The sequence below is a fragment of the Trichechus manatus genome, unplaced genomic scaffold, assembly GCF_000243295.1.
Source record: "Trichechus manatus latirostris isolate Lorelei unplaced genomic scaffold, TriManLat1.0 scaffold00029, whole genome shotgun sequence".
In the NCBI taxonomy this organism is placed as follows: domain Eukaryota; kingdom Metazoa; phylum Chordata; class Mammalia; order Sirenia; family Trichechidae; genus Trichechus; species Trichechus manatus.
The window spans coordinates 2093098-2114596 of record NW_004443965.1 but is presented as its reverse complement, the minus strand read 5'-3'; the positions used below and the strand labels follow the sequence as shown (position 1 = coordinate 2114596).

Genomic DNA, 21499 nt, shown 5'->3' with positions numbered 1-21499 from the left:
ACAAAGATGTGATTTTGTGGGGGCCAAAGCGTGGAATGCCATGGATTGAATTGTGTCCCCCCCAAAATGTGTGTGTTAATTTGGCTGGGCCATGATTCCTGGTATTGTGTGATTTTCTTATATGTTGTAAATCCTGCCTCTGTGATGTTAATGAGGGATGGGTGGCAGTTGTGTTAGTAAGGCAGGACTCAATCTACCATTGGATTGTGTCCTGAGGCAATCTCTTCAGATATAAAAGAGACAGGTGAGCAGAGAGACCGGGGGACCTCATACCACCAAGAAAGCAGTGCCAGGAGCAGAGTGTGTCCTTTGGACCCAGGGTCCCTGCACAGAGAAGCTCCTACTCCAGAGGAACATTGATGAGATGGCTGATGGAGAGAGAAAGCCTTCCCCTGGAGCTGACGCTCTGAATTTGTACTTTACCCTACTTTACTGTGAACAAGTAAATTTCTCTTTGTTAAAGCCATCCACTTGTGGTATTTCTGTTATAGCAGCACTAGATGACTTAGTTATTAGGGAAAATACATTTCTAAATGTGACAGAAGCTTTTTAAATAAGCTTAGAATGTACCAGGTACATTCTATGACCATTCCAAACCAAACCAAACCCGTTGCTGTCAAGTCGATTCAGACTCACAGCGACCCTATGACCATTACTTGTATTAATTTATATAATCTTCTCAACAACCATTTGAGGTAATTACTATTATTATGCCCATTTTATAAATGAGAAGATAGGCACAGGTGAAGTAGCATTATCAATTTATATATGCTAGGCAGAATAATTGCCCCTAAAGGTATCCAATCCCTGGAACCTGTGAATATGTTAGGTTACATGGCAAAGGGGAATCGAGATTGCAGTTTGAATTAAGGCTGTTAATCAGCTGACCTTAAAATAGGAAGATCACCTGGATTATCCAGGTGAGCCAAGTGGAATCACAGGACTCCTTTAAATGTGGAGGAGGGAGCCAGAAGAGAAGGTCAGAGTGATGTGATGTGTTGTGAGAGCCTCCAGAAGGAACGCAGCCCTGCCCACACCTTGATTTTAGCCCAGTGAGACCCTGTTGGACCTGTGACCTCAGAAATGTAAGAAAATATAATGTGTGTTGTTTTAAGCCACTAATTTGTTACAGCAGCAATAGAAAACTAATACACTATCAATATATGTGGGTAGTGGATAATGGTGTAAAATGCACTTCTTAATGTGGGTCGAGGCTTTAGGGAACATTTAGTTCATAGGCAGCTACTTGCTGTACTTGAATCGGACCACTGCCTCTCTTCCTTGGGTACCCAGTTTCTTCTGCCTCGTTTTTCAAACTAGCTGAAAAGTGACAGGTGTTTAATACTTCTAAACTTTCACAAATAAGAATGTAAATGTTAGTTGTGGTTTTGACTGAAATCCTGGAAGATTTGGAAGTATGTGATAAAGTGATTACTGTCTTTTTTAAGTCTGAGGAATTTCTAGTTACTAAATCTGGGTGGTGTGTAGGTATGAATTACCTTATAGGTAAGTATATTTTGCACTCTTTTATGTAACTCTTAACTATCCACCCCCAGATATCACCAAGTTTATTTGTGGGTGATTAAATCGAGTAAGACAAGAGATTGCCCACCCATACAGAATAAAATCTCATTTCTTCTGCCTTTCAGAGAACAGTGGGAATAGCCTGGCTTGTAGGTTGACTGTCATATTCTGCCTCCCTCTCACGTACTTAGTCCTATAGAGAGACACACAGCTAGCCCTCTCACCACATTAATTTTCTTGGCGTTGCAGAGGAAGGGGCTTGCTTAGTTCATTCCCAGGTCTGTGTACATTGAAACTTCTGCTTCTAGGAGGAGGGAAGCTTCTATCCTGCTTCCTGCTTGCGTTTTTCCTTCCACTTCATCTTTTCCTGTGTACTAACAATGCAGAGATCTTACTTTAGGGATGTGCCTTTTATGCAGTCTTGCCATTATGCTATATACTAAAATAGCACATTTGTCAAAGTGCTGATAGATTATAGTGCTCTGCAAACACATGGATATGAAGAATGATTTTTTAAAAGTAGAATTGCAGAGTTAAATGCATTGAGGATTTCCTAAATGCAGGAAACAACCCTGGAATTCAGTGGTCACGTGCACAGGGTCACATGGTGATGTGAAGTGTTCATGGGTGTCTTTATTCTAGCCTCAAAAGTGGAAAAGTTGTGCTTTTATTTTACCCTTTGGTGCTGCCTCTACTCCAGGTGCTTAGTGAGTACAGCTTCATCTTCCAAAATTATCTTTGTGGTTTAAGGAATGTGTATAATTTCCCTGGTTTCACCCTCAGAGGCCCTAGCCCATGCTGTCTCTCCTGAGCGATTAGAGGTACTTTTTGCCTGGTAAGCAGTTCCCAATATATATATAAATCAGAATTTAGACACAGGGTAAGGGCACTCAGCTGTTAACCGAAAGGTTTGAGGTTCAAGTCCACCCAGAGGCACCTCAGATAAAAGGCCTGGTAATCTGCTTCCGAAAAACCAATGATATTGAAAACCTTGTGGAGCACAGTTCTACTCTGACACACATGAGGTCGCCATGAGTCAGAATTAACTCGATGGCAACTAGTTTCTTTTTAAGTAAGGAGGTGGGGATTTTGTTTTATAGAGAGATTTTCACTCTCAGACTTTTAGGTATTTTCAAATTCTAATTTGGTGCATTTAAATAACAAGTTATATGCAAAAGTTAAAATGATCCATTTTACAAAAGTTTGATTTTTCTAATCCGTTGCTTGCGTAAGGTAACATATACCTGAGGCCAGAAGTATGGTGCACTTTCACCTGCCTGGTTCCTTGCCCTCTCTCGGGGCTCTAGCTACACCATACTAAATGCCATGTTCTGAGCAAGTCTTATACAGTGAGTGATAGCATAGAACAGTGGTGTGAGTACACACACAGCCTGGGACCAGACAGTCTTTCTTTGCATCCTAGCTTCCACATTCACTAGCTGTGGATCTTGGAAAGATTTTTTAACCTCTCTGTGACTCAGTTTCTTTATCCAAAAATAAGTGTATAATAATAGTAAGTATTTCATAGGGTTGTAGTCAGGATTAAATTAGTTAATACATGTAATGAGTTTAGAATATTGCCTGGAACATAGTAAGTGCTCAATAAATATTATTCATTCATTTATTTATTTTTCTACCATTCTTAAGCTCTTCTCATGTTGTGCAATGTGTTTTCCCCATATCTATCTTTTAAAATAGTGTATATGGCACCTAATAACAGTCACATTATTTGCTGTAGCTACCCTACACTTTCTAGCTGTGATTCTAACCTTGGCTATACGTTGGAATCACCTGGGGGTATTGAAAAAATGCAGGTGCCCCTAGAGATTCTGATTTTCTGGTCTGTGTTTAAGCTGGTTTGTAGTAGCTCATGAGAGTTGATTGTTAAATTTATAGGAATTTTGTAAGGAGATTGTTAAAGCGTTGGTAGATTGAAATTGGCCATGGTGGTAATTGGCAGATGCTCTTGCAGCACTCTTCTTAATCTGCTTGGTTTTTTAATAATTTGTTTATAAGCCTGTCCCTGTCAATAGATTTTGAACATTTTAGTAGAATGTATTAGTTCCTAGGTCTTTCGAAAGGAAAAACCAAAAAGTGGGTGGCTTTAAATAACATAAATTCATTGTCTCACGGTTGGAGGATAGTAGTCTAAAGTCAGAGTGTCAGCAGGGCATGTTTCACCAGAGGCTGTAGGGGAAGACTCTTCCTGGTCTTTCTCAACTTCTGGTAGCCCCAGGTGTTCCTTGGCATGTAGATGCATCTTCACATGGCCAGTTTTCCTCTGTCTCTCTCTGTCTTTTTTCTTTTATAAAGAGCTACTCAGATTGGATTAGGACTACTCCACTCCAGTATGACCTTATGTTAACTGATAACATCTTTAAAGATCCTATTTCCAAACAAGGTCATGTTCACATGTAACAGGGATTAGGACTTCGTCATAACTTTTTGGGGAACACAATTCAATCCATAACAAAGGGCAAGGAGCTTTTTTTATTTTTGTTTCACCCTTTTGTAGTACTTGCACAGTAAAGGTTCGTTAACTTGAGTTGGAAAGAACACCATTTAGCTGATGTGTTATTTGTGTATAATTTTTTATTTACTGTACTTTGAATCCAGATAGTCTGTTGATTTTGAAGCAGTTTTTTCTTGGGATAATGTTAGAGTTAGTATTTATAGAGAAACACTAGTGTAGGAAGATTAGTTATCTTAGGTTGTCTGAGATATGCATGAGCTTGTTAATGAACTTGTGGATTCAAAAGGTATCTGATCTGAGTGAAATAGTCTTGATTTTGTGTTTATTTATTGAGGAAGTGCTTTTGATCATACATGAGAAGAATTTCCACTGATCTGAAACTGTTTTAATGTTGATAGCTGTTTTAATGTTGTGTTATCTAAGACTATGGAGTTCTCAGAAAAGTATGATTTCGTTTGCTTTTTCTCAAAGGCAAATATAATGTCAGGTAATAATATGTTGGATTTTTTTTTTTGTTATTGAAAAAATTCTTTTGAATCACTGGAAGCATAAATTATTTTTAAAAATTTACCAAGTGTTAGGATGATTGTATCATATATAATACTGTATTATTAATTATAGTATAATAGTTAAAATTTCACATTATTATATTATAATTAGTAATATAATAACATGAAATTTAAACTGTTATCATCTCAGCATATACATACAGAACGTACTTTTTGATGTTTAAATAGTTTTCTTTAAAATGAAATCTGTTCGTCCTCACCAGTGCTTTTTGCTGAATAAATACTGGAACCAGTGTCTTATTCCGAAATGATACAAATCTGAACAGTAATTTGTTAGTTTTGTTGTTTAGATTTTTTAATAGAAAATTTTGAGTGGTAAATTATTTATGGCATGTATCAAAAGCTTTATTTTTAATCAACCTTATTCAGGTGTAAAATTATATACCTGCATATACACATGCAATATACATGCAATAAAATTATATACATGAAATAAAATTTCCACATTTTAAGTTTATGGATCAATCAGTTTTGACAAATGTACACACTAGTATTATATGCATTGATGTACCAACCACCTCAGTTAAGAAATAGAACATTCCCATCTTCCCAGAAGGTTCCCTTGTGCCTCTTTGCAGCCATTTTCTCCCCATCTTCACCTCACACTTCAAGTGACTACTAATCTGGTTTCTGTCACTATAGAACAGCTGAGACTGTTTTAGAATATCATATAAATGGTGTCATGAGTTGAATTGTGTCCCCCCAAAATATGTGTATCAGTTTGGCTAGGCCATGATTCCCAGTATTGTGTGATTGTCCCCCATTTTGTCACCTGATGTGATTTTCCTATGTGTTGTGAATCCTACCTCTATGATGTTAATGAGGTGGGATAGGCAGCAGTTACATTAATGAGGCAGGACTCAGTCTACAAGATTGGATTGTGTCGTGAGTGAATCTCTTTTGAGATGTAGAAGAGAAGCGAGCAGAGAGACAGAGGGCTCATACCACCAAGAAAGCAGCACTGGGAACAGAATGCATCCTTTGGACCTGGGGTTCCTGCGCGGAGAAGCTCCTAGTCTAGGGGAATATTGATGAGAAGGACCTTCCTCCAGAGCCGACGGAGAGAGAAAGCCTTCCCCTGGAGCTGATGCCCTGAATTTGGACTTCTAGCCCCCTAGACTGTGAGAAGATAAATTTCTCTTTGTTAAAGGCATCCACTTGTATTTCTATTATAGCAGTGCTAGATGACTAAGGTAAATAGAATCATTACAGTATGTATGTTTTTGTGTCCAGCTCCTTTTGCTCAGCATGGCACCTGTGAGATCATCCATGTTGTTGTATCAGCAGTTTGTTCCTTGTTTTTGTTTAGTATTATTGAATTGTATGAAGATAAACCAAAATTTGTTTATACATTCACCTACCGAACGTTTGAGTTGTTTCCAGTTTTTGTCTTTTTCCAGTAAAGCTGCTATGTACAGTCTACTAATTTTTTTATGGACATATGTTTTCATTTCTTTTGGGTAAATACTTAGGAGTGGAATTTCTGAGTCATAGAGATAAGTATATGTTTAACTTTATAAGAAACGACTATTTTTCAAAGTAGCTCTATAATTTTCCACTCCCACCAGCAATGTCTGAGAGTTGTAGTTGCTCTACTTCCTTTTCAACCCTTGGTATTGCCAATCTTTTTAATTTCTGCCATTCTAGAAGGTGTGAAGTGATATCTCATCAAAGTTTTAATTTGTATTTTCTTGATGACCAGTGATGCTGAACATTTTTTCATGTGCTCATTGACCATTCATTTATCTTCTTTAGCTCATTTAAAAGATCAGGTTGTTTGTCTTTTTATTGAACTGTAAGAATTCTTTATACATTCTGAATAATAATCTTTTGCTAGACATATTTATGTATATACACATATGTATATATATATATATAGTACGTATTGTGAATATTTTTCTCCTAGTCTGTTATTTGCCTTTCATTTTCTTCAGCATGAAGGGAACAGAAGATTTTAATTTTGATGAAGTCTGATTTATCAGTTTTTTTTTTCCCTGTGGTTAATACTTTTCACGTCCTAAGAAAGAAATCTTTGCCTGTGCCAAGATCGTGAAGATTTGCTCCTGTGTTTTCTTCTGGAAGTTTATAGTTTAGCTTTTACTTTTAGGTCTGTTACTTATTTTGAATTAATTTTTGGGCATGGTATGGGTAGGGGTTGAGGTTCATTTTTCTCCAAACAGATATCCATTTGTTTTCACTTCTTGAAAAGACCGTTCTAGCCACATTGAATTATGTTGGCACCAAAGGCTTTATTTTGAATTTGGCTTTGAAAAGTGACCTAAATCTTTATCTTCCTACAGTGAATATTTTAGACGTTGATTTTTTTAAGCTGTCATTTAAAATAGTTTTTTTTTTTTTTTGGTTTCAAGTTATTTACCACATATTAGAACCTTGGGTGGGATAGGAGCTCTAGAAACCTACCATGCTAACTTCTCCCTAACTTCTCCCTAATAGACCCAATTAGAGATGAGTATAGAATAAATGACTGTGTGTGAAACTGAGCAAGTGGAACTGTGGAACCGTTCAGGAAATACTACTGCACAATTAGTACATTCTGAAGTAATCGATTTTAGAGTTTAACAGCCTTTGTTGTTAATTTTTCTTATGTTTAAAATAATCTTAGTATAGGTAAGCATTTCTGTACCTTTTGTTTTCATGTATTTGGATTCTGCTGTTCATTTAAGTCTTTTATTTCTACTTATGAAATGAAAGGCTTTTGCCGACTTAAAAGATTCCAAGTGTCAGTAATAGGTGAAGTGGTATTTGGTGGGTAGAGAGATGGGTGAGCAGTGGTTTCTGAAGTCACCCATTAGCAGCTTCTCCTGGCCTTCATCTTCTTTTCCCCTGGAGTGAAGAAGGTGCTATTAGATACCAAATTTTGGTAGCTACTGAGAATGTTCCTTATTGCTGACACCTTTACTTTATGCCTGCCCTGTCCAATTAGGTCTTTTCTAAAGCTTTCTTCCTTCTTTTCCTTCTCCTTTGAGCACATGACTACCCCTATCTTTCATTCTTAAATAGTGATAATAATGTTAATAATGATATCAATAGCTGACACTATGTTTCAGATACTGTTCTAAGAGCTTTACTTTTATTTATATTTAGTCCTCGGAACCACCCTGCGAGTGAGAAACTATTATTTTAACATAGATTTTATAGATAAGGAAACTGAGGCACAGAGATTTTAGGTAGCTTGTTTAGGGTTAAAGAACTAATAAGTGGCAGACTGGTATTTGATCCCAAGGCTCTGAGTTATACACCACCATGTTAAATGGTCTCTCAGGAAAATACCCAGGGAAACAACCATTCCCTTTCTTCACCTCTGCTCTGGACTTGAAAAGGAGAATGTTTTACAGCACAATTGACATTATTTGGGTTAATATTTCCTGAAATTTTATTTCCCCTGTAATGCATATTACAGTTTGTATTTCTACCTCTGGCACTAAAATTTCTGATAAAAAGCATGTGTGCTTAAAACAAAGTAACTTTATTTCTAAAGGTATTGCCTTGCAAACTACAGTCCTGTGTGTCCAGTATAATGTACAGGCAGTCTGAGCCTGTGGTTGATCATCTGGGAAAGTTCCTTGAGGAGATGAGTCTCGACCCACTTGTTAAACAAGAAAATGTACACAGGGCTGAGGGTATGGTATGTGTAGAAGGGTGGTAGAAAGACCAGCAAAACCCCAGTAGGTTGAGAGATTAAGAAAAGATGGAGATTTTAAAATATGGCTACAAAAGAATTGTATCTTTGTAGAAGATTCCCAGGAACAGGGAAGAAGAGCTGGCAGGTTATGACTCTAGCAGAAATGAATGGTTTCTCTAGGTCCTGAGCTTTATGCCTGCATTCTCACCCTGTTCAAGTTTTTCTTTTTATATTGGTCTCTAGGAATGTGCCCTGGTGGCACGGTGGTTAAAGCAGTCATGTGGCCATCTGCTTCCATAGAGATTGACAGCCTTGGAAACCCTATGGGGCAGTTCTACCCTGACCAGTAGGTTCGCTGTGAGTGAGAATCTACTCAACGGCAGCGGGTTTGGTTTTTTTGTTTTGTTTTTGGTCTCCCAAGTTTGAGCACTCAAATGCTTTTTTTTTTTCTGACCTCACTGCAGATACAATAGTTCGCTGTCAGGTTTGCTAAGAGGGAAGTTTTTTGGTACAAAACAAAACAACAAACAAAAATGATAAACAGTAACCAACACTATGAAACAAGAGAGAAGTAAAACCAGAAGTTTAGGTATGGGTTTACCTAGTACAGATTTCTTAATAGGACAGTACCTCCCATCTTTCTGTGGTCTTTGAGTGGCACAGATCCCAGGGGTGCTCCCCTCGGTTGTTTTCTGGGTTTTAGGCATAGCATTGTCTCCCAACACACCTTTCTTCTGGAGGTAGGACCTGGTGTGTTTCCTACCTCAGCGCTCTTTAACCCTGTAGGGGCCCTGGTACTAAATCTGCTTTTACTTTCTGGTCCCCAGTGGTAACTTGGCTGAGGTCTTTTCACCTCCGCTTGGTGGGGGTGGGGGTGGAGGGCATCCTCTAGTCTCCAAATCTCTAACATGCACTCTCTAACATGCGCTCTGTCTCAGTTTTTGGTTTGGGCTGAAGTAGACTTACTAGCTAAACATCAAATGGGGAGTCTTCCTCGCCTTGCTTCACTGTGGCCACGTGGACTTAAGCAGTGATTGCCGTCTTTCTAAGAAACTCTGTATGATTGTGGCCACTTCCGTCTACGGACAGCAAAAGAATCCTTTTTCTTTTTGAAAACTCCACACTTTGTAGTGTGTTACTATTGAAATATTTTTTAAGTCAAAAATGAATTTATTGGCTCTTGTAAATGAAAATTTTGTAGGTAGGCTAGAATCAGACATGGGACTTAGGGGCTCTTCTTTGTCTCTTGGGTCATGTCTGCTCTCCTCTTTATATTTGCCTTCTTGTCAGGTTGCATAAGGTGGCAGGAGAAAGAATTCGAGCACACACCATTAGCTAACCTACACAAGGTAAACACCCTGGTCCCCTAGCCTCCGGGTTCAAGTCCAGGGAATTGAAGAGCATCACTTACGTAAGGCCTGTAATCCATTCTTTTCTTTCTCTTTTTTAATAAAGAAAATTAAAAAAAATTTTCTTTGAATAAGTAGTATATTTCAGTTGTTCAGAAATCTAAAAATATAAAAGGGTATGAAGTGAAAAGTTTCTCTTCCATCCTTGTCCCTCGTTTGACCAGTTTCTTTTCCATAGGCACCCACTGTTACTAGTTTCTTATTTAGCTTGCAAGTGATATTTGATGCATATATAAGCAAAACCAAATACATATTTTTTCCCCTTTTTTCAAAAAGGACAACTGGTAGCATTCTGCATGCATTGTTCTCCTTGCTTTTTTTCTTCAAAAATTTTTTCAGAGGTCTTTCCATACTAGGTATAAAAGCTTCCTCCCCCCATTTTATGGGTGTAAGGTACATTGTTTAACAGATACCTATTGATGGAAATTTAGGTTGTTTTTAAATCTTTTGTTATCACATAGATGCTGCTAGTACATAGCTTTGTACCTATATGATTTCTCAAATATGCGAGTATATTGTATTCTCCATCCTCCCACCCCTGTGTGAAACTGTTTAAATAGTATTGAATTTTTCTTTTTTTTAAGATTGGTAGAATTCCCCTGTGAAAGCATCTAAGGTTGTGGCTTTTGTGTTTTGTTTGTTTGTTTAGAGGAATAGTACTTTTATAACTTTTGCCTTTTTCTTTTTAAAAGGAAATCAGTTTGTTTAGATTTTCTGTTTCTTCTAATGTCAATTTTTGTGAATTATTTTTTCTAGAATATATTTTGTATCATCAGGTTTTAAATTGCCCTTTAATGATTCTTTTAATTTATTCTGTTTCACTTTTTTTTTTTTTTTTAAATGAATTTCACTCTTATTTTGTGTGCTTCTGTGCTATGCATCTTCCTTGTTTAGGTTAGCTAATGGTGTGTGCTTGAATTCTTTCTCGTTCTTTCTAAGAGGCATTTCTTGTATGTATTTACTAATGCTGTTTTTCTGTTTTGTTTTGGGCGAGGTGTTAAAAGTTCTGCTTTTAGCTTTAGTATCTTTTGTCTGCTTTCCTTAGCTTTATTTTATTGTTCTTTCTAAGCAATTCATTTATTTCAATTTTTTGTTAATACAAGCATTCAAGTATATATTTTTTTTTTTGAGCACTGTTTCTAGTTGTAATACGTGGGTTCTGAATATTCGTTGTTCTCATTATCACAATTTGACAGATTTTTTTAGTTTTGTTTCATTTTTGACCCAAGTGTTGTTTATGAACAGTTTTAACACTTGCGGTTGGTAAGAGCTTTTTATTTTCTGCTGTTATTATCAGTTTTTAGGTTAACTGTATGATAATTAAGGAATATAATTTAAGTTATTTCTCCTTTTTGGAATTTATTAATATTTTTTGTGCTTTAATATGTGGTCAGGTTTTTTTTTTTTTACTGTTTTCATGCAAAGAAGATTTGCTCTCTCTTTTCAGAGGACAGAATACAGTGTGTATATATATATATATATGTGTATATATATATATATATATATATACTGGATATACTTTATTAATTGCTATTTAAGTCTTCATGTCTTTACTTACATTCTATGATCTGTCCTGTCCTGAGATAAGTGAAATAAAATCTTTCTGTTTATCCTTATATCTCCAGTAGATTTTGCTTGATTAATGTTAGTAACTGTGTGCATAGAGATTTATGACTGTGCTGTCCTCATTATGAATTACATCTTTTGTCACTGTAAAAAAAGATGCCTCCTTCTGTCTTGTTCAGTGCTTTTGACCTGGATTCTGTCTTTCTTGATATTAAAATCTTGACCCATGCTTCTTTTTTTAAAGTTTATTTATTTTTATTTATTTAATTTTGTTGTTGAGAATATACACAGCAAAACATACACCAATTCAACTGTTTCTACACGTACAATTCAGTGACATTGATTATGTTGTTCAAGTTGTGCAACCATTCTCACCCTCCTTTTCTGAGTTGTTCCTCTTCCCCATTAACATAAACTCGCTGCCCCCTAAGGTTCCTATCTAATCTTTAGAGATGCTATTGTCACTTTGATTCCAGTATAGATAGTTCTTAAAAGAGCATAATGCTCAGGGCAGTTTTTTACTCATTAAGCTAAACTATTGTTTGATTTTAAGAAGATGGCCGGGCAGAAAGGGCCACATAAACCAGAGACTTAATCAGCCTGAGAACAGAAGAGCTAGATGGTTCCTGTCTACCACCAGTGATCGCCCTGACAGGGAACACAGCGGAGCCCCTGATGGAGCAGGAGAAAGGTGGGGTGCAGAACTCAAATTCTAGTAAGAAGACCAGACTTAATGGTCTGACTGAGACTGGAGGAACCCTGGAAAGCACGGTCCCCGATTCTCTTTCAGCCCAGAACTAAAACAGTTTCCGAGGCCGACTCTTCAGACAGGGATTGGACTGGCCAGTGGGACATAAAGTGATACCCGTGAGGAGTGTGCCTCTTAGCTCAAGTAGATACAAGAGACTAAACGGGCAGTTTCTGTCCAGAGGTGAGATGGGAAGGCAGAGAGGATTAGGAGCTTGTTGAATGGACATGGGGAATCTGGTAGAAAGGAGGAGTGTGCTGTCACAATAAAGGGAGAGCAGTTAGGGTCACATAACTATGTATAAATTTTTGTATGGGAGACTAACTTGAAATGTAAACCTCAACAATAAAAAATTAAAGCAAAAAAAAGAAGTCGGGGATATTTTTGGTTTAAGGTTTAAAGATTATCTCAGAGCAGTAGTTTCAGGGGTTCATCCAGCTTCCATAGCTCCAGAAAGTCTGGAGTCCATGGGAATTTTAAATTCCATTCTGCATTTTTCCCCCTTTTGATCAGGATTCTTCTGTAGAATCTTTGATCAAAATGTTCAGTAATGGTAGCTGTTATGGATTAAATCATATCCCCCCAAAATGTGTGCCAACTTGGCTAGGCCATGATTTCCAATATTGTGTGGTTGTCCTCCATTTTGTTATCTGATGTAATTTTCCTATGTATTGTAAATCCTAACCTCTATAATGTTAATGAGGCAAAATTGGAAGCAGTTATGTTAATGAGGCAGGACACAATCTGTAGGATTAGGTTGTCTTGAGTTAGTCTCCTTTGAGATATAAAACACAGAAGTGAGCAGAGAGGAGAGGGACCTCATTACCACCAAGCAGGTAGAGCCAGGAGTGGAGTGTGTCTGTTGGACCTGGGGTCCCTGCACTGAGAATTTTCCTAGACCAAGAGAAGGTTGATGACAGGGACGTTCCCCCAGAGTGAACAGAGAGAGAAAGCCTTCCTCTGGAGCTGGCACCCTGAATTTGGACTTCTAGCCTCCTAAACTGTGAGAGAATAAATTCTGTTTTTTAAAGCCATCCACTTATGGTATTTCTGTCATAGCAGCACTCGATAACTAAGACAGTAGCCATGCACCGTCCAGTTCTTCTGATCTCATGGCAAAGGAGGCAGTGGTTCATGGAGACAATTAGCCACACATTCCATATCCTCCTCCTATTCCAGACTCTCCTTCCTCTGTTGCTGCAGGTGAATAGAGACCAATTGTTGTTATACTTTGCAAGCTGCTTGCAAGCTTTTAAGACCCCAGGTACTACTTAATGAACTAGGAGGTAGAATAGAAGTGCTAAACATGTTATTAGGCTAGTTAACTGGGATGTCCCATGAAACCATGACCCTAAACCTTCAAACCAAGTAACCAAATACCATGAGGTTTTTGGTTGTGCACAAGCAGCCTCAGCAGCTGCTTTTTTTTAATTTTTTTTTTGTCATTGTAAGTATATCTATCACACGACTTCTGCCAATTCAGCTGTTTTCAAGTGTACTACTTATTGACAGCAGTTAAAATAATCAGCTATGCAATCCTGCCCTTAATCAATGCAATATTTCTATCACCATCAAGCCCCCCACCTTCCCCTTCCTCCTGCCTCTGGTAACCACTAATAAACTTTGTTCTCTATACATTTGCCTTTTCTTGTCTTTTTATATAAGTGAGATCATCTAATATTTGTCCTTTTGTGATTGGCTTATTCCGCTCAGTGTATTATCTTCAATCTCTGTCCATATTGTAGCATGTTATCAAGATTTCGTTTCTCCTACTGGCTGAGTAGTATTCCATTGTATGTATGTACCACGTTTTGTGTATCCATTCATCTGTTACCAGACATTTAGGTTGTTTTCACCTTTTGGCTATTGCAAATAGTGCTGCAGTGAACATTGGTGTGCAAGTCACAGTTTGAGTTCTGCTTTCAAATTTTGTGGGTATATACCTAGGAGTGGAATTTCTAGGTCATATGGTAGTTCTATTTTTAGTTTTTTGAGGAACCACCACACTGTTTTCCACAATAGTTGTACCATTTTGCATTCCCACCAGCAATGGATAAGGGTTCCCCATGCTTCCTTTTTAGTTCATCTGCCTGATATATTCATCTACACAGTTTTTTCAGCCATCCTTTTATCTTGATTTCTGAATTACGATTTTTAAAGTTATGCCTTCAGTTTGTAGCATAGTGTTTTTTGTTTTGCTTTGTAATCCAGTCTGAGCATCATTTTCTTTTAATAGATGAGTTTGCCCATTTGCATTTGTTAATATGTTAGAAATGTTTTATCTTAGTTTGGTCTGTTTTTTTTTTTCTGTTTTCTATTTGTGTACCTTTAAAAAAATCTTTTATTATGTGGTCTGTCTCCTTTGCTGTTTTTCTGTGGTTATTCTGATATTTTGTACTGTTGGTTGTCTTTATAATTTTATATAATGCCCGTAGTCTATGAGAGGCGAATAGTTTCCGACAATGAGCAATGATAAAATCAGTAATTTCATGCTAATTCTAATATAGAGACATTGTAACTGTGTCACATTTGCTATCTAATTTAATGTAGAATTCTATTAAATTCTATCTCCAGAGGAGAGAATTAATCACTCAGCTAGGAAGGTTGGAACTCAATCAATATTATTTTTATCAGTATGTGCACTGTCAGGAGAGGCCCTGTGAGTTTTCCCAGAGTAGGTGGTCAGCCTGTAACAAGGCTCTTTTTGTCTATGAAAATTACAGTTTCTAAAGTCATCACAGATCATAAAATTGGTAAATTGACATTTGTTTGTTCATAATTGAACGTTAGTTCAGAATCTCTGTAGATGATCTGTTATTTAACACCAGGGAGTCACCAATTTTATGTCCAAATTGACATTAGAAGGTATTGTTGAGTCTCAAGTTCCCTTGTTTTAGTGGGGGCTTCGTAGTAATTGAGAGAGAGTTTTATCACCATTTAATTTTTCAGGAACAATGTATTTGGCAACAGGGAAATATATTACATATGGAAAAGATTCTTTTTTTAATTAGAAATTTTAATTTAAAACAACCTAGCTTGGCTTACCATGTTTAATGACTGAGACCTGTATCTTGATGTTAGTCTTCCCATCAAGCGTAGAATGGGAATTGCCACCCTGAAGAGGACAGCCTCTGTTCAGCCTCTGCAGAGGGTGGTAAAGGGAATATGTTTTCATAATTTTTTAGACCCATGTCAATTATATGTAGATACTTTCTTAGAATTTTTTATTTACTGCCCGCTTCTAAGAGCAGCTGAAATATATAGACTTATCATTGGATGCATATCTTTGAGATTTACATTTATGTTTCTACTTTGTACTCTGGTCCTGTGGCTGCCAGAATTTTTCCTGTTCTCAGTCTGTAGTTTACCTGTGAATCACCCTGGGAAACTTGTAACAAAATGGAGGCACCCTGCCCGACTGCACACATTTGGAATGTGGAATATGTGCTTTTATTGTACATTGCAGGTGATTCTGATGCTGGTATTCCACAGACTACAGTTTGAGGAAAACAAGTGTCTTAGTTATTTAGCGCTGCTGTAAAAGAAATACCGTAAGTGGGTAACTTTAATAAACAGAAATTTATTTTCTCACAGTTTAGGACGCTAGAAGTCCGAATTCAGGCTGCCAGCTCTAGAGGAATGCTCTCTCTCTGTTGGCTCTGGGGAAAGGTCCTTGTTTCTTTTCAGCTTCTGTTCCTGGGTTCTTGGTTCCTTGGCGATCTTCATGTGGTGTGGCATCTGTCCGCCTCCATTTCTGCTTGCTTCTCTGTGCCTAATCTGCTTGTTTTATATCTCAAAGGTGGTTGGTTTAAGACACATGCGACACTGATATGGCCTCATTAACGTAACAAAGAAAACCCTATTCCCAAATGGGATTACATCCACAAGTATACTCAGTAGGATTTGCAACACATATTTTTGGGGGGACACAATTCATAACATCAAGATTGACAGTTCTATGTTTAAAGTAGAAATTACTAAAACCTAGTTTGACAAAATTCCCCTTGGATACTGCTCATTATGTCTACAGTTTTACAAGTAGAATTTTTTTGTTTCAAAGATACATTGATTTGAATTTACCACATAGACCTTCTTTAATTAAGAATTCCAGGAAAACAGATAAGAGATTTTATAACTAACCAGTTTGTGAAAAGATTTTTTTCATGAGGGTGTTTAATATACAGATTGCTGGACGATGAATTAAACATTCTTGTAATGCCTCTGTGAGAGCCTCTAGGATAACTGACAAGTCCATTTTTATCGAATTTAATGGGTGTGTAAATTCTTAACTGCTTATCCAACAAAACATTAATTAGAACAGTAATTGAGTAACCAGCCACTTCTTGTGTTCACTGTAGGAACTTGTATAAAAACATTGTGGTTTTCATGTAAGGTCATTCATTGCTTTTTGAGTTGCTAAACAATAACTTTACTGCTGGCTTCTCAAAATTCAGGTATTAAAGGAGTCTACAAGAAGATAAAAACTGATAATAGATTTGCAGTAGTTAGTCTGATACTCTCTCTCCAGTGGATTAAGGTATAAAAATCCTTTCAGCATCACAGATGGGAGAAAATCCTTCTTAGATTTCTTCCTGAATCAGCTTATGCCTGTGCAGTCTTGTAGTAGAAAAAATAAAGCTTTTGGAGCTAGGTACACTGGGTTTGAATATCTATTAACCCATTATCTCTCTGTGACTTTTGGCATAGTACTTAATTTCTCAAAGCTCAATTTGCTAATTCTTAAAGTGAGGATAATACCGCCTACCTCTAGGGGATTGGGTCCAGCAGAAATAAAATGGACAAAAGTCCTTATCCTCACAGATCTTATATACTAATGAGGAAAGCTGTCTTACATGGGTGATCAGGGAATATCTCAAAAAAGGTAGCTTTTGAATGAAGACCTGAAGGAGGTGAGGGCACAAGCCATGTGGCTTACTAGGAAAGAGTGTTTAGGGTAGAGGGAAAGTAAATACAAAGGCACTGAGGTGAGACCTTACTTGTGGTGTTCGAGAAACGGCATAAAGGCCAGTGTGGCTACAGCAGAAGCAGTGAAGGTGAGAGTTAGTAGGCAATAAAGTTAGAGAAGTAACAGGGGCTAGATCACCACCTTAAAAAAAAAAAAAGAAAAAAATTTATTTACTTATTTTCTGTTTAGCCTACTAGAATATAAGTTCTGTGAGGACAGGAGTTTTTATCCGTTTTGGTAGAGAATACTGAGTATGTTATGTGGAAAACTTTCGCTGTTAATAGTTGAGAATGGAGAGCCATCGAAGGAGTTAGAGAAAGTACAGTGTTGTCACTCTTAGTTCTGTCTCTCTGACAGCAATGTGGTGTAGGGGCTTGAGGAAGTAACACATAGTAGATGCTCCATAAATGTCTGTTGAATAATTTAAAATGTTATCATTATTATTCATTATAATAATGTATCTCTGATTTCCTTGCCTTCAGCTTTCTGTGGAAATGAGAATTTTCTGTAGAAATGTCTGCCTGTTTAAAAGCATTATGCAGACTGTCTTTCAGAATCATGTTGATTAATGAAAAATGCTAATTGTTTTCCCCACCGAACCACTATCTCCTAGCTGCTATATTTATTTCCTTATTAAATGGCAAATTTTATTAGGGAAAATTTCTCTGCATGTTTTAGTTCTGATCTACAGGAGGAGCTAAAGGTGGATTCTTAAAAGACAAAAATGACTTTTTTTAAGTGCTCTAAAATAGTTTTTTTTCTTTTTGAATTGTTACATTGATCTACTTTTTATCTAATTTAGATAGCAGTTATCTTTTTACGTAAGCTTCTTGAAGTCTATCAAACATACAGAAAAGTACACAAATCACAAATTTACAACTCAGCGAATCTTCAGAAAGTAAACACATCTATATAAACAGCATCTAGGTCAAGATATATAGAACATTATAAATACCGCAGAAGCCTCCCATAAAGCTTCTGTTAAGTTAAACGAGGTCATACCGAAGTAGTGTGGGTGCTAATCCTAATTCCTCTTGATTGGTGTTTTATAAAATGAAAGAATAGACATGGAGAAAGTTATACAGAGGAGGATGCCCACATGATGTTGGAGACAGGTGAATCTACAAGCCTAGGAATGCCAAGGATTGTCGGCAGTTAGAAGCTAAGAGAGAGGAATGGAACAGTTTCTGTCTCAGAGCCTCAGAAGGAGCTGACATGGCCAATACCCTGATTTGGACTTTGAGCCTCCAGAACTGTGAGACAATACGTTTCTGTTCTTTAAAGCCATCAACTTGTAGTATTTTGCTGTGGCAGCCCTGGGAAACTAAGACACCGTACAATGGAATGTTGTTCAGCCATAAAGAGAAATGAAATTCTGATAAATGCTACCACATGGATGAACCATGAAAACATTATGCTGACTGAAATAAGTCAGACACAATAGGGCAAATTTTTCTTTTTTTATATTTTATTGTACTTCAGGTGAAGGCTTACAGAACAAATAGTTTCTCATGAAACACTAGTACACATGTTGTTTTATGACATTGGTTAACAACCCCACAACATATTAACCCTCTAAATTCTCAACCTTTTTTTTGGTGAAAATATACATAGCCAAAGTTACACCATTTCAAAAGTTTTTACATGTACAATTCAGTGACATCACTTATGTTCTTCCAGATGTGCTGCTATTCTCACTATCCTTTTCCAAATCGTCCCATCACCATTATCTTCAACTCACTGCCCCCTAGGCTTCCCATCAAACCTTTTGAGTTGCTGTTGTCAATTTGATCTCACACAGATAATTCTTTTTTTTTTTTTTTGTACCTTAGATGAAGGTTTACAGAACAAATAGTATAAACAGTACACATATTACCCTATGACAATGGTTAACAACCCCACGACATGTCAACACTGTTCCTTCTCAACCTTGGGTTCCCTATCCCCGGCTTGCCTGTCCCCTCCTGCCTTCTAGTCCTTGTCCCTGGACTGCTGTGCTTCATTAGTCCTGTTTTGTTTTATGGGGCTGCCCAGTCCCTGGCTGAACGGTGAACCTCGGGAATGACTTCACCGCTGAGCTAAAAGGGTGTCTGGGGGCCATACTCTCGGGGTTTCTCCAGTCTGTCAGGCCAGTAAATCTGGTCTTTTTTTGTGAGTTAGAGTTTTGTTCTACATCGTTAAAGGCTGTAAATCTTTCTGGAAGCAGAGAGCCACATCTTTTTCCCATGGAGCAGCTGGTAGATTCGAACTGCTGGCCTTTTGGTTACAGTCGAGAGCTAACCAAAAATGAAAGTACTAGTATGTAAAGATGTATCTGTACCTCTTCCTCACTTATCGACTATCTTGTTATCCAACGTTTCACATTCATGACAATAGTAAAAAATCTACTATGCAGCTATTTTGCACATGAACGATGTATGTCTGGCAGAAACTAACACTGAGGTGCGAGGTGGAGTAACACTGTCTATGATGATTAAGGTTATGTGTCAACTTGGCTAGGCTATTGTATTAGTTATCTAGAAATAACACAAATGGATGGCTTTAACAAACAAGGTTATTCTCCCACAGTTTAGGAGGCTAGAAGTCCAAATTCAGGGTGCCAGCTCCAGGGAAGCCTTTCTCTCTCTGTTGGCTCTGGGGGAAGATCCTTGTCATTAATCTTCCCCTTGTCTAGCGGTTTCTCAGTACAGAAACCCGCGTCCAAAGGACGCACTCTGCTCTCAGCACTTCTTTCTTGGTGGCATGAGGTCCTTCTGTCTGCTTCTCTCTTTTATCAAAAGAGATTGACTCAAAATAGAACTTAATCCTGTAGATTGTGTCCTAACTCATTAATGCAACTGCCTCTGATCCTGCCTCATTAACATCATAGAGATTAGGATTTACAACACATAGGAAAATTATACCAGGTCACAAAATGGAAGACAACCATACAATACTGGGAATCATGGGCTAGCCCAGTTGACACACATTTTTGGGGGACAGAGCCATGTCCATAACAGCCATGATTCTCAGTAGTTTGTCAGTTATGTAGTGATGTTATTTGGCAGTTATGTAATGATGTAGTCATCTTCCATTTTGTGATCTGATGTGGTCACCCTCCATTTTTGCATAATATTGATTTTCATGTAATGACCTCATCTTTGGAATCTAATTATGTCAATAAGTAAGAAGTGAGTGTATTAAGCAGTTAATTGCAATTTTGTTTGTAGAACCTAGAAACCAAGTGATGTCCAACGATAAAGAAATGGTTGAATAACTTAGGACGTTTACATCCTATGACCTATTTTTCAGCCATTAAAAAGAATGAGTCACTTTATATGGAGGGATTTCCAAGAGTTATTGCTTAAGGAAGAAAACAATATGCAGAAAAGTTTTTTATGAAGTTATCTATTTTAATAAAACAGTGACAGTCTCCCATAGGCATGTATGAGTATGCATGTATGTAATATATACTTGTGTATATGATCATATGAGTATGAAAATATACAGAAGGTTTCATGATAGGCAGTTAACATGAGTTGGTGATAATGAAAGAGGGACTGGGGATACAAGCAAAGCAGAAAATGCACTACTCAGCATGGAAAATAATTGTTTTGTTTATGCATTAAGGTAACTTTATATGTTGCTGATGTTAGGTGCCATCAAGTCGGTGCCTACCCATAGCAACCCTATGTAGAACAGAACAAAATGCTGCCCAGTCCTGTGCTATTCTCACAATCGTTGCTATGTTTGAACCCATTAGTGCAGCCACTATGTCAGTCCATCTCACTGAGGGTCTTCTTCTTTTCACTGAACCTCTGTTTATCAAACATGATGTCCTTCTCCAGGGACTAGTCCCTCATGATAACATGTCCAAAGTAAGTGGATGAAGTCTTGCCATCCTTGCCTCTAAAGAGCATTCTGGCTGTACTTTTTCTAAGACAGATCTGTTCGTTCTTCTGGCAGTCCATGGTATATTCAGTATTCTCTGGCAACACCATAATTCAAAGGCATCAATTTTTCTTCAGTCTTCCTTGTTCATTGTCTAGCTTTCACACGCATATGAGGCAATTGAAAATACTGTGGCTTGAATGAGGAGCACCGTAGTCCTCGAAGTGACATTTTGCTTTTTAACACTTTAAAGTCTTTTGTAACAGATTTACCCAATGCAGTACATCATTTGACAGTCTACTTCTGAAAAAAGTTATCCAGTGAAAACCTTATGGATAGCAGTGGAACATTGTCTGATACAGTGCTGGAAGATGAACCTTTTAGGTTGGAAGGCACTCAAGTCAAACATAGCAACAATTGTGAGGAGACGCAGGACCAGGCGGTGTTTTGTTCTGTTGTAGATAGCATTGCTATGAGTTGAAGCTGAATCAATGGCAAATAACAACAACAAAAGTGATACAGACTGCCAGTAGAATAAATTAAGGATTTTACTATTTTATGAAATGGGGCTTTTTAGCAGAAAAACTTTAAATCTCTTTCTCTGTCTCTTTTTTTCCATCTTGGGAGAGAATAAGGAATATGCCTATTTTCTTTCTTTTCTTTTGGTCAAAGCAAGGCCTAAATGCAGATACTTCCAGATTTTTAACATTTGAAATTTTCATTTTCCTCTT

General features: G+C 37.4%; 1 protein-coding gene across 4 annotated transcripts in view; it reads left to right on the top strand.

The window, feature by feature from the left end:
• MSH3 (mutS homolog 3) overlaps positions 1-21499 on the top strand; it is a 202069-nt gene that overhangs the window by 51414 nt on the left and 129156 nt on the right. The window lies entirely within an intron of this gene.